This window comes from Myotis brandtii, unplaced genomic scaffold, assembly GCF_000412655.1.
Source record: "Myotis brandtii unplaced genomic scaffold, ASM41265v1 scaffold84, whole genome shotgun sequence".
Classification (NCBI taxonomy): Eukaryota; Metazoa; Chordata; class Mammalia; order Chiroptera; family Vespertilionidae; genus Myotis; species Myotis brandtii.
Genome location: NW_005371410.1, coordinates 8077964 through 8088732, shown reverse-complemented (window position 1 = coordinate 8088732; position 10769 = coordinate 8077964). Strand labels below are relative to the sequence as shown.

The window sequence follows — 10769 nt, the reverse complement described above, 5'->3', positions numbered from 1 at the left end:
GGCGGCGGGAGGCGGAAACCCGGCCGTTGGCGGGAAAAGGCTCGAGGATTCCACGGGCGTAAATGAAAGTCTCCAGCGAGCGGGACCACCTGGGCATGAGCGCAGCCGCGATAGAAGCTCGTTAGGAGACAGCATTGGCCCCAACAGGAGCCGGAGGGAAGATGGTGCTCAGCTTCACAGGGCTCAGTGAACACGATCCTTCCAGCCCTGATGGTTGCAGGAACCCGTCCGGTGGCTTCATTTGGTGTTATTGAAATGCTGCTACAACTTTGGAGGTGCATTTCTCCCAGTACACCATGGTTTACCCGGAACCGCCTCACCTCCCCTTTCCACCATCATCAGTCTCCCGGTAGCCTGCCTGCTCTACAGGGCCTCCTGGATGCCCTGGGCATACAGAATAATGGGTATATCCTTCTCTACTGAATAATATTATGTAAGGCAATGTATTCCATTCCATTTAATATAGCATATGCAATATATTGCAGTTCTGTGGCTTCACAAGTTGAATCAGTGTTCTTGCATTTGAGAGACACGTAAATATCTATGTACTGATCCAGACTGAAGTCAACACTAGACTGAGTTCTGATACACTGCACTCACCAGTATCTAAGGAAAACACGAGGAAAGATGACTGATGCACTTGGTGAACCAAAGTTGGGTTTGTTTTTTTAACATTCTATGCATTTTTCTAACTTAGGAATGGTAATCATCTATTCCCTTTTACTAAGGATTGGTTAAGTAAGGGACTTATTGATAGTTACTGCATGGTTATTTGTTAATCCAATCAAAGCAGCACATTTTTGAGCCCTGGTATTTGCAAAACATACCTATAGTAATGTTGTGGCCCCACCCCATAACAAAGAAACAGAATTTCTGGAGGATGAGGCCCAGAAATCAGGATTTTAAAAAGATTCCCAGGTGATTCTAATGTGCAGCCAAGGTTGAGAACCACTGCCCCAGGAAACCTCTAGCCTTTGTTCAAAGTTCTCAGATGCTACCGCTTTGGGGGAACCTTTTTTACCTGCTGAAAATTATCCCTTTCCCTAATCGCTTAGTATGTTTTCTGGTACATTGTAAGTGCTCATTAACTATTTACTAAATTAAATATCAGTTAGTCCTGTGAATAAAGTAAAAGCAAATATTCCAGGTGAGGGATGGGGAAGGGAAAGATGTGAAGGTGAGCAGATAGGAAAGAAACATCAGAAAGTGTGTCATATGGTGACAGTAGATATTTGGGCTTTTGTAGAGTTATTAATGATGCTTTTGTAAATCTGGGAACTGATCGGATAGACTTAACTTTTAGAAAAACTTCTCAGAGAGCTCTGTAGAGCATGACTAGAGTACTGGTAAGATCAATTAGGAGATGATTACCATAATCCAGAGAAGATGCTAAAGAAATAGTTATGAGAAATGATATTAAGGAAGTGGAGATCTTGCCTCTCTGCCCTCTTTTTAAAAAATATATTTTTTATTGATTTCAGAGAGGGGGAGGGAGAGAGAGATAGAAACATCATGATGAGAGAAAATCATTGATCAGCTGCCTCCTGCACCCAACCCCACCCCCCACTGGGGATCCAGCCCACAACCTGGGCATGTGCCCTGACTGGGAATCGAACCATGACCTCCTGGTTCATAGGTCGATGCTCAACTGCTGAGCCACCTCAGCTGAGCTCTCAGCCCTTTTTTGACATCTCCTCTTCATCCAGTTGTAACAGTTGGGGTACCTCAATGCTTATTACTGGTCCCTCTTCTCAGTATACCCTCCCCTCTCAGTAATCCTACGTAGTCTATGAATATTAAAATCCACCACATACCGATGACTTCTAAATGTATCTTTCTCACCCCACTCTTCAGACTTGCATACCTACTACTACAAGTTATTTCCACTTCAGATGCCTAATTGACATCCAAATTGTTTGTGTCAAAATGGACCTCCAAAATATGGCCAATATATAATTTCTAAAGAAATAATTGACTTAGGCAATAAGCACCAATAGATTCTAAAACCATAATATGAAAGGTTATCATGATATAAATATTGACATAATGAAAAATTATCAACTTAATAATGGTGGGATCAGGCTATCATCACCTGACACCTCTTAAGTTAATAGCTAGATAGCCACACATTGTCAACAGATGTTTGGCAATAAGAAGTACAACACCAAAAATACTTGACATAAATCTAATGAAGCTTTTGGATGTAACTTCCAGTTTCCTGGTAACACAGGAACAAGCTAAATGACATCAGGAGGACAATCAGGCAAATCTAGAATATCAAGTATACCACAGGACAAATGAACCTATTTATTTGTCTAGTTGATAAATAGATGGGGTGGGGGGGAGACAACAGGAGGGAAAAAGACTGTTCAATTTTAAAAGAGACTTAGGAAACATTAACATTCAAGAGCAATATGAAACTTTGAATACTGAACAAACCAATTGTGCTAGCATATGCAGTGGCCTTGGGAAAGAGAGATTTCTGGGTGGTGAAGTTTTGATAATGGTACAAGACTGATAAACATCCCAGACTAAGAACAAGAAAGAGAAAATTAATATATTTAATATGTACCAGTAACATATTAAAATTTAAGTTAGTGTGAACTGTTCATGTAGGGATGACCTCAGAACAGTGGTTCTCAACCATGGCAGTTTTGGTGCCCAGGGAATATTTGGCCATATCTGAAGATATTTTTGGTTGTCACAATGAGGAGAGAGTCATAGGATGCTACTAAACAGTCCACAAAACAGCCCCCCATCCCCCACGACAAAGGATATTGTAGCACAAAATGTCAGTAGTGCTAAAGTTAAGAAACCTCACAACAGGCAATCAAATGTCTACACAAAGAAGATAGAGACCAATGTTGATTTTTTTTTTTACCTTAGCAGTGTTCCTGGTACATGGTAAGTGCATATATTTGATAATTCCTTTTATATTGTGTAAGCTCCAGATTCTTGAAAAAGTGGGGGAAGGTCAAAGATAGATACACTATTTTGAGGGCTGAAACTTAGAAGACAAATCCTAGAAGGATTTAAAAATATACATTATCAGTATACAGGTGTTAATAGAAACCTTAGGAGTGAATGAGAACTTCTACAGCACTGGTCCATGAACCTCACTGTGGATCAAATTCACTTGAGCAGTTTTAAGAAAATACAGATGCTTGGTTTAACCCCAGAGCTTCTTCTGATTTAAATGTCTGGGAGTGGACGGTGTGATAAGCATCATATTAAAAACAAACCAAAAAAACCACACCTCTTCATATTATTTTAATCTGCAGCCAGTGTTGGAAATCTAAGATTTTTTTTTTCTGAACTGCATTCATTATATTCAGTTTATTAATAAGACATACTGCATTATGTATGGTAGCTCAAGCAGTTGCCTGTAGTTTCAACAGTTTTTCTGGGTTTGCTAAAGCAAACACACCCACTGTTGGTCTCTCTGGGTAAAGTAAAAGGGCAGAAAGTCCTTGGCATAATGTAGAGGAAAGAATTTAAAGACGTTGGGAGATAAAAAAGAAAAAAAAAGTAGATTAAATGGATCATATGTCTCACCTCTATATCCTGGCTGGGCCCTGAAAACTCATCTCCCTTGCCAGTAAAAATAGAGTGAAAAGGGAAATACCCAAATATTTAAAAGTGCTTTGCTGGCTCTTCCTTCACCCCACCCCCCACCCCCTCGGCTTGGAATGCTTTTGGAAGGAGATACAATAAAAATGGTATTCCTGATCTCAGTGGGGATGTGAGAAGCCAGCTGAGGCCTGGCCCAGGTGATGACTGTTAACAGTCTGAAGCAAAGTGGGTATTGTTTTAATAGCCAGATGCTACACTCAGGGATCAGGGAATGGCTTCAGTAGCAGAAATCTCTGACTGTGGTTAATTAATCATGGGGTCCCCAGGAATGAAATAGACAGACAGCCAATTAAGGTGTGTCTTGATTTATTTAACCAAAGCTATTCTAGGTCTGATGAACAGAGGCCTCACTGGAGCCAAGGTGCTAGAGAACTTTGGGTTCACCGACCCTGTGCAGGGGAGGCTGGTTCCCGTGAGGAAAGATCCTGCTGTAACAGTACCCAGGCATACTGTGAATCTCTGCTTTGTCCTTGCTAATGGGGCTGGCAGTCGTTAACCTGAATAGATGTGCATTGAGGAAAGGGAAATACTTCAACTCTGGAAATATTGGTTATTGCCCCAAGTGGTCACTGATTCCTGGGGACTTGTAATCCAATTATAATAAGTTTGGCAGAATTGGGGATCATTATGGAGCCCAGGTTTTAAATGGAGTTCTGACCTGAGTTTTTAAAATGGTAGCCCCACTGGGACTCCCAAAACTTTCTTGGGGTCATTTTCTCAGATCCTGAGTCAATTCTTGGAATGGATATGATAGGAAAATGGCAGCATCCCACACAATTTCTTACATCATAAGTAGAGGCTGGTATTTTAGGAAGTTCCAAGTGAAGGCCGTTTGGCAATCTCCTTTTCTGACAAAATAAGGAATGAAGAAGAGCATTACAATCCTGGAGGTTGCTTCCTGAAAGGTGTAGATTTGGTGATTAATTAACAGGATGGTTTGGATTCTGCAATCTCAAAGGTCTTGGAGAATGACTGTGGATCACTGGAAACAAAATCAGTTGAGGGTCCAGTGGTGGCTACTAGTCTAGTTTTTTTCCTCCTTACTAAAATAAATTAATGTATCTTTCAACACTTATGGTGCAGTTATTGATCCTGCCAAAACATTTTTATCCACTTGATGTAGGCATCACCAGAAATTTACCTTCATTGATAGAAGCACCAACAAATGTTTATTGTCGTGCCTCAGGGATATGTCAGCTCTCTAACTCTGTGTAGCAGCTAGTTTTCTGGAACCTTGAGCATGTTACCACTTTGATCCAGTATCCACAAAACATCATGCTGATAGGACATGAAGATCAGAAAGTAGAAATAATCCTGGATGCTTCTGTAAGTCACATGTATGCCTGTGAACTTCTGTAAAACGAAAGACCACTTACATGACAGAAAAGAGCTGGGTGTTTGAGGATCTAGGGCAGTGGTTCTCAACCTGTGGGTCGTGACCCCTTTGGGGGTCAAACGGCCCTTTCACAGGGGTCACCTAAGACCATCAGAAAACACATATATAATTACATATTGTTTTTGTGATTAATCACTCCTTTAATTATGTTCAATTTGTAACAATGAAATTGGGGGTCACCACAACATGAGGAACTGTATTAAAGGGTCGCGGCATTGGGAAGGATGAGAACCACTGATCTATGGCATTCCAGGCTACTCCTTTCAAAATGGCTATCTAAATATTAAATGCAGCTTATTTGTATGTCTTACTCTGGCCATTAGCAAGATTATTCAAATTATACCCATCCATAATTGGGGCCCATAATAAAAGAAAACTTAGCACCTGGTCCACTGTTGCAGTGCAAGTAATTATCAACAGGTCCATAGTCGGCAAATACTGAATAGACACTGCTAACTCCAGGTAGGAGATAGAGAAGGATCCTCAAGTTTGGACAAAGTCCATGCCCTCTTCAATAGTTAACATTGTGTGAAAACGTTCCTGACTTGATATTAGCTCTGAGGAGACTGATATTTGGCTCATGCCACTCATAATGAACTATGTTATATCTAATTCCAGCCATAAAGTTTGTGGTGCCCAGTAATTTAATAACTGGACATGACCTCCATTCCTATGCCTTCTGCAAACTGCCGTACTCATTTCAACTCACATCCATATCATAGGGAAAGTTTCTTATGAACAATTGACTGAGGATGTAAAAGTCAATTTTATATCCTGATTTAGGTAGTGGAGGAAGTGAGGCATCCTGGTTTAAGGATGGCTCCACACTAAATGCCTCTACTAGATGAAGATGATTGCTGGCTCTTAGGGTAATGGAGAATAGAAATTGCTTTAGTGTGCTTTACATGTTAAATACTTTTCATAGAAGATGATCTGGCCTGTGGTCAGGATATATGTACTGATTCCTGGGCAGGAGCTAATAGTAAGAATTATCTAGAATTTGGAAGGAACGAGATCAAAGGATTGGTTAAAAGCAACCTTATGGAATGGGTGTATGTATGGAATAGATCTCTTACAGTAATCCCAGAACCTGTACATTTTTGTAAACTCAAGCAAATACTCAGCAGAAGGCCCAAGATGGAGAAGAGAGTCCTTAATAATCAGGTAGACAGGATGGCCTTCTGGCATGGCATTTGATCAATGATCTCATCAATAGAGTGGTGATGGGGCAGGAGGCATGAGGAGGATAATTAGAAGAGAGAGAATAGAACATGGAGAGGACATTGCAAAAGACAGAGGCATGTAGAATTTTTGTTGAATGACTCTAAAAGCCGAGATGAAACCAGAGATGATGAATTTATAGCTACAATATGAACTAGAATGAGTTTTTCTTCAACATCCTAGACCGAAGAACAGAAATAGTAGATTGATGCAAATTTGGGGACTTACCAGTGGCTGTAGACAGAAGTGCAGCTTTCAGGGGAGTTGGATAGGGAGGAGGGGAACTATTGTTTCTACCTGAGGAAATTCTGTTTTGCAACATTGGTAATTTTTTTAAAATGACAGAGAAATAGTTTAACATGAAAGTTAAGATTATGATGAAAAGACATAAGAGGAACCAATGCTTGAAAGCGGGATTGTGAGTCACATTAGAAAGATACTCTGATTTAGCTACAGTTGTTCAATTTGCTAGCGACTACTGCACAGGCAGACCTCTGTGCCTGTTCCTCTGATTTCTGAAACTTACCATGCCAGGAGGAGGGTAGTGAAGCAAGACAGGATATAAGGCACTGAGGGTTCTGGTCACAGAGTGATTGAGGTGGTATACCATAGGACTATGCAGAATGGGCAAAGAAGTGATTGGTGATAGACTGAAAGAAATGGGATTGTAAGATTAAAGGAGTGAAAAGGTCAAAAGTGGTGTATCTTGCATCCAATCTCTGCTCTGGCCATTAGAATTTTCTTGACCCATCTGAAAGGGCGAGGACTACGCCCTCCATCTTGCCCCAGGGCGAGGGCTACGCCCTCCATCTTGCCCCAGGTTAAGGGCTAGGCCCTCCATCTTGCCCCAGGGTAAGGGCTACGCCCTCCATCTTGCCCCAGGGTAAGGGCTACGCCCTCCATCTTGCCCCAGGGTAAGTGTTCCATCTTACCTTGGCCATGTGCTTGGCAAGGAGCTTCTTCTTGGAAGTCTAAGCCTCTGCTAGCCACACCCAGGAACAAGACACCGACTTGCGCCTGGCCAATCGGCAAGGCCACAGCCCTTTCTCCTCCCCTTACTCCAACCCCCTATAAAACCCCTCTCCACACAGAGTTCTCTCTCTCTCTGCTTCCTGTCGCTGCGTCGACAAGGTGGGGGAGCCGAGCTAGCTCGAATAAAGACTCTTATGCTTTTACATCGGACTGGCTGGCTCCCTGATGTGGGTTCTTGGGGATCCTGAAATCTGGGCATAACACCATCTATTATTTGCTCCTTTCCATGTCTTTGCCCTACTCTTCGCACTAGAAAGCTCTGCCCTCACCTGCCAATTCATGTATTTTTACTTTTTCAAATCCTTGCTCCAAAAGTGATTTTAATCATCCTAATTACACCTTAATTTTAATCTACCTTTAATCAACACCTTGATTTTGTGCTATATGAAGACTCAGCATTATAGTGATTTGTACTTGTTGATGTTTCTCTGAACGCATTTTTGCTTGTTTCATATGCATTTGTTCTGTCTCCCTACCCAAACTAAAAAAAAAAAAAAATGCTAGCAAAAACTCTTTTCTTTTTTACCCTGATATGGTGGATTTACCAGTCAGTGGGCTGTTAATACAAAAGATATGTGAAAGATGTTTTAATTTGATTTTAATCATATGGGTAGGTTCTAAATTGTCAAATCCAAGATTATACTGCTAAATCTAAATTTTGTATTTTTATTGGAGATGAAAGGTAAACAATTGCATTTTAATTTTGTATTCCTGTTTTTTGAAAATATGAACTGAATCATTCTGCAAAGGCATTTTGCCAGGAGGCAAAAATAGTAAGCTTTAAAACCCAGAAATATTGGCACCAACAAAATACACCTTTACAAGACTTAACTTAAAATTCAGTAGGGGAGCATGAAAAATATAAATTAAGATTATACTAGAGAAGGAGTAATAGTAATCATTTTTTACAGGAGATTTCCTCCATCATTGAAAATTACATGAAGAAATACTAAAATTATTACTAAAGAAGAGAATGTAAATGAATCTATGGTACTGATGAGATAGTTCTTGCACCATAAATTGTTTTGTTTTTTTTAATACCAACGTTAGTTAATTTAGTAATAGCATTTTTCATGGGGTCCTCTTATAAACTAAACCCTTGGGTTTCAAAAAGATTTTATTTTGACAAATGCTGCTTTGCAATGTCACAGAAAATATTTCCCTTGGAAAAAATACTTTGTTTACTCCATTCATAAAGGATTTTTGTCAGGATTTGATAAACTCTATTTTTTTAAACAACCCTGAAAATAACATATTATTTGCTTTTGGCTTATATATCTTATGGGATGTGTCAAAGATTCTGAGCCTTACATTTTAAAAGGCTTGTGCAACAGCAACACATATGGATCTGAAAATGACCTGGCACTTAAGAAAGTGGGCCATTTAACCAGGTCCAAATAAGATCATTTAAATCTAATCTAGAATACCAGTTTTTTAATTATGTAATATAATGTGCTGGGTTGTATAGAGGGAATTCTGCATTAAGAAGATTGGATAAAAGAGACAATTCTTCTGTTCCCTTTGTTCTTTGAGTTCATAAACGAGTGAGAGAAAGCACCAGAACAATTATGAGACTCAGGTTAAACCATGATCTTTCATACACACACACATACTTACATGTATATATAATACAGGGTATCCCAAAAAAATGTATACACACTTTAACAGGTGATAGCTCAATTTTGGAAATGAAATGTATTTTAATAAACACTGCCTTTATAATTACTCAAAGTGTGTATGTACATATTTTGGGGATACCCTATATGTGAAACATATATGGGCACATACATTAATTTTTATGACACAGTTTGGTGTTTATTATAAATTTTTTATCATAACTTCTAAAATGAGATTAACAAAGCACTATAAACATGGGCCACTGATCAAAGCTATATATATTTTTTATTACTTGGCTTCTATTGAAATTGACTTTTATATCAAATTTTTAGGTATTTTAGGTCTTAAGTTTTCAGTCTGGAAATGCAGGATTATTTGCTTCAGGTTGGTACTTTATGTTATTAGTATACACCCTGTTCATTTTTTATTTAGCTTTTAAGAAAATATTCCAAAAAACATTTTTAATCTTACCTTATACAATAGGCACTCTTTAACTGATAGGTCTTTTATTTTGTAAGAGCAATCTATATCTATACTAAAGGTCAATTTCTGTTACTACATGTAAGAATTTAGCATAAAATTGGTGAAAGTATGTTTGTTTGTTTGTTTGTTTGTTTGTTTGGTTTTGTTAATCCTAACTAGAGGATATTTTTCCATTGATTTTTAGCAAGAGTAGAAGGGAGGGAGAGAAACACAGAGAGAGAAACATCAATATGAGAGAGATACATCAATTGTTTGTCTCCTGCAGGCACCCTGACCAGGGCGGGGGATCAAGCCTGTAGCCAAGGTACATGCCCTTGACCAGAATCAAACCTGGGACCCTTTAATCAGCAGGCCAATGCTCTATCCACTGAACCAAACCAGCTAGGTTGGTGAAATTATTTATTGAAACAATCTGATTATGGTAACTTCTAAGAATAAAGTTTTAGGGAGCCCTGGCTGGTTTGGCTCAGTGGATAGAGCGTTGGCCTGCGGACCAAAGGGTCCCAGGTTCAATTCCGGTCAAGGGCACATGCCCGGGGTTGTGGGCTCAATCCCCAGTAGGGGGGTGTGCAGGAGGCGGCCGATCAGTGATTCTCTCTCATCATTGATGTTTCTCTCTCTCTCCCTCTTCCTTCCTCTCTGAAATCAATAAAAATATATAAATAATAAATAAATAAATAAATAAATAAAGTTTTAGGGAGCCAGATGATATCATATTATAAATATATGGTATGCTACTATATGGCGGGTAATAAGTCTGATTCCCTATATAAAAATTATTCTTAATCCATTACAATTGTGTCTCATGAAATTAACTATATTATAAATAAGTTCCTTAAAGCTAGGAACATATATTTCTAGTCCCTATATCACTAATTAACTGCATATTAACTATGTTGTATTATATTAGGGATTAAAGTAATTACTGTTTAATAAATTTATGAATGAATATACAGGTTTCCAGCTTATCTGAAGTACATGATAAGAAAAAGTGAGAGCCTTTCTGCACTCTACAAAACACAATTCTTACCAGCAGTGCCCTATCTCTATCAGACGAAACTGCTATTAACATTTCTCAGGTTCCACAAGGACACTCTACCACTTTTATGAAGGAAAGAGTATTTATATTGACTTAATTTTTATTTAATACATCTCCACAAGGTCCATCCTATCTAATAAAGAGGGAATATGCTAATTGACTGCCCCACCCTCAAAGATGGTGGTGCCCACAGCCAATAAGGAGGGAATATGCTAATTGACTGCCCCACCTCCAAGATGACAGTGCCCATAGCCAATAAGGAGGGAATATGCTAATTGACTGCCACACCCTCAAAGATGGTGGCGCCCAGTCCCCTCAGCCCTGCTGGGGTAGCAGGCGCATCCAAGG

General features: G+C 39.3%; 1 protein-coding gene across 1 annotated transcript in view; it reads right to left on the bottom strand.

Moving 5' to 3' along the window:
• Positions 1-10287, bottom strand: part of FANCL (Fanconi anemia, complementation group L) — a 68381-nt gene extending 58094 nt beyond the window's left edge. The window contains exon 1 of the mRNA XM_014532057.1: positions 10275-10287. The gene's annotated coding sequence lies outside the window, so the exon portion shown is untranslated. The remainder of the gene's footprint in view (positions 1-10274) is intronic.
• Between the last annotated feature and the right edge of the window lie 482 nt (positions 10288-10769).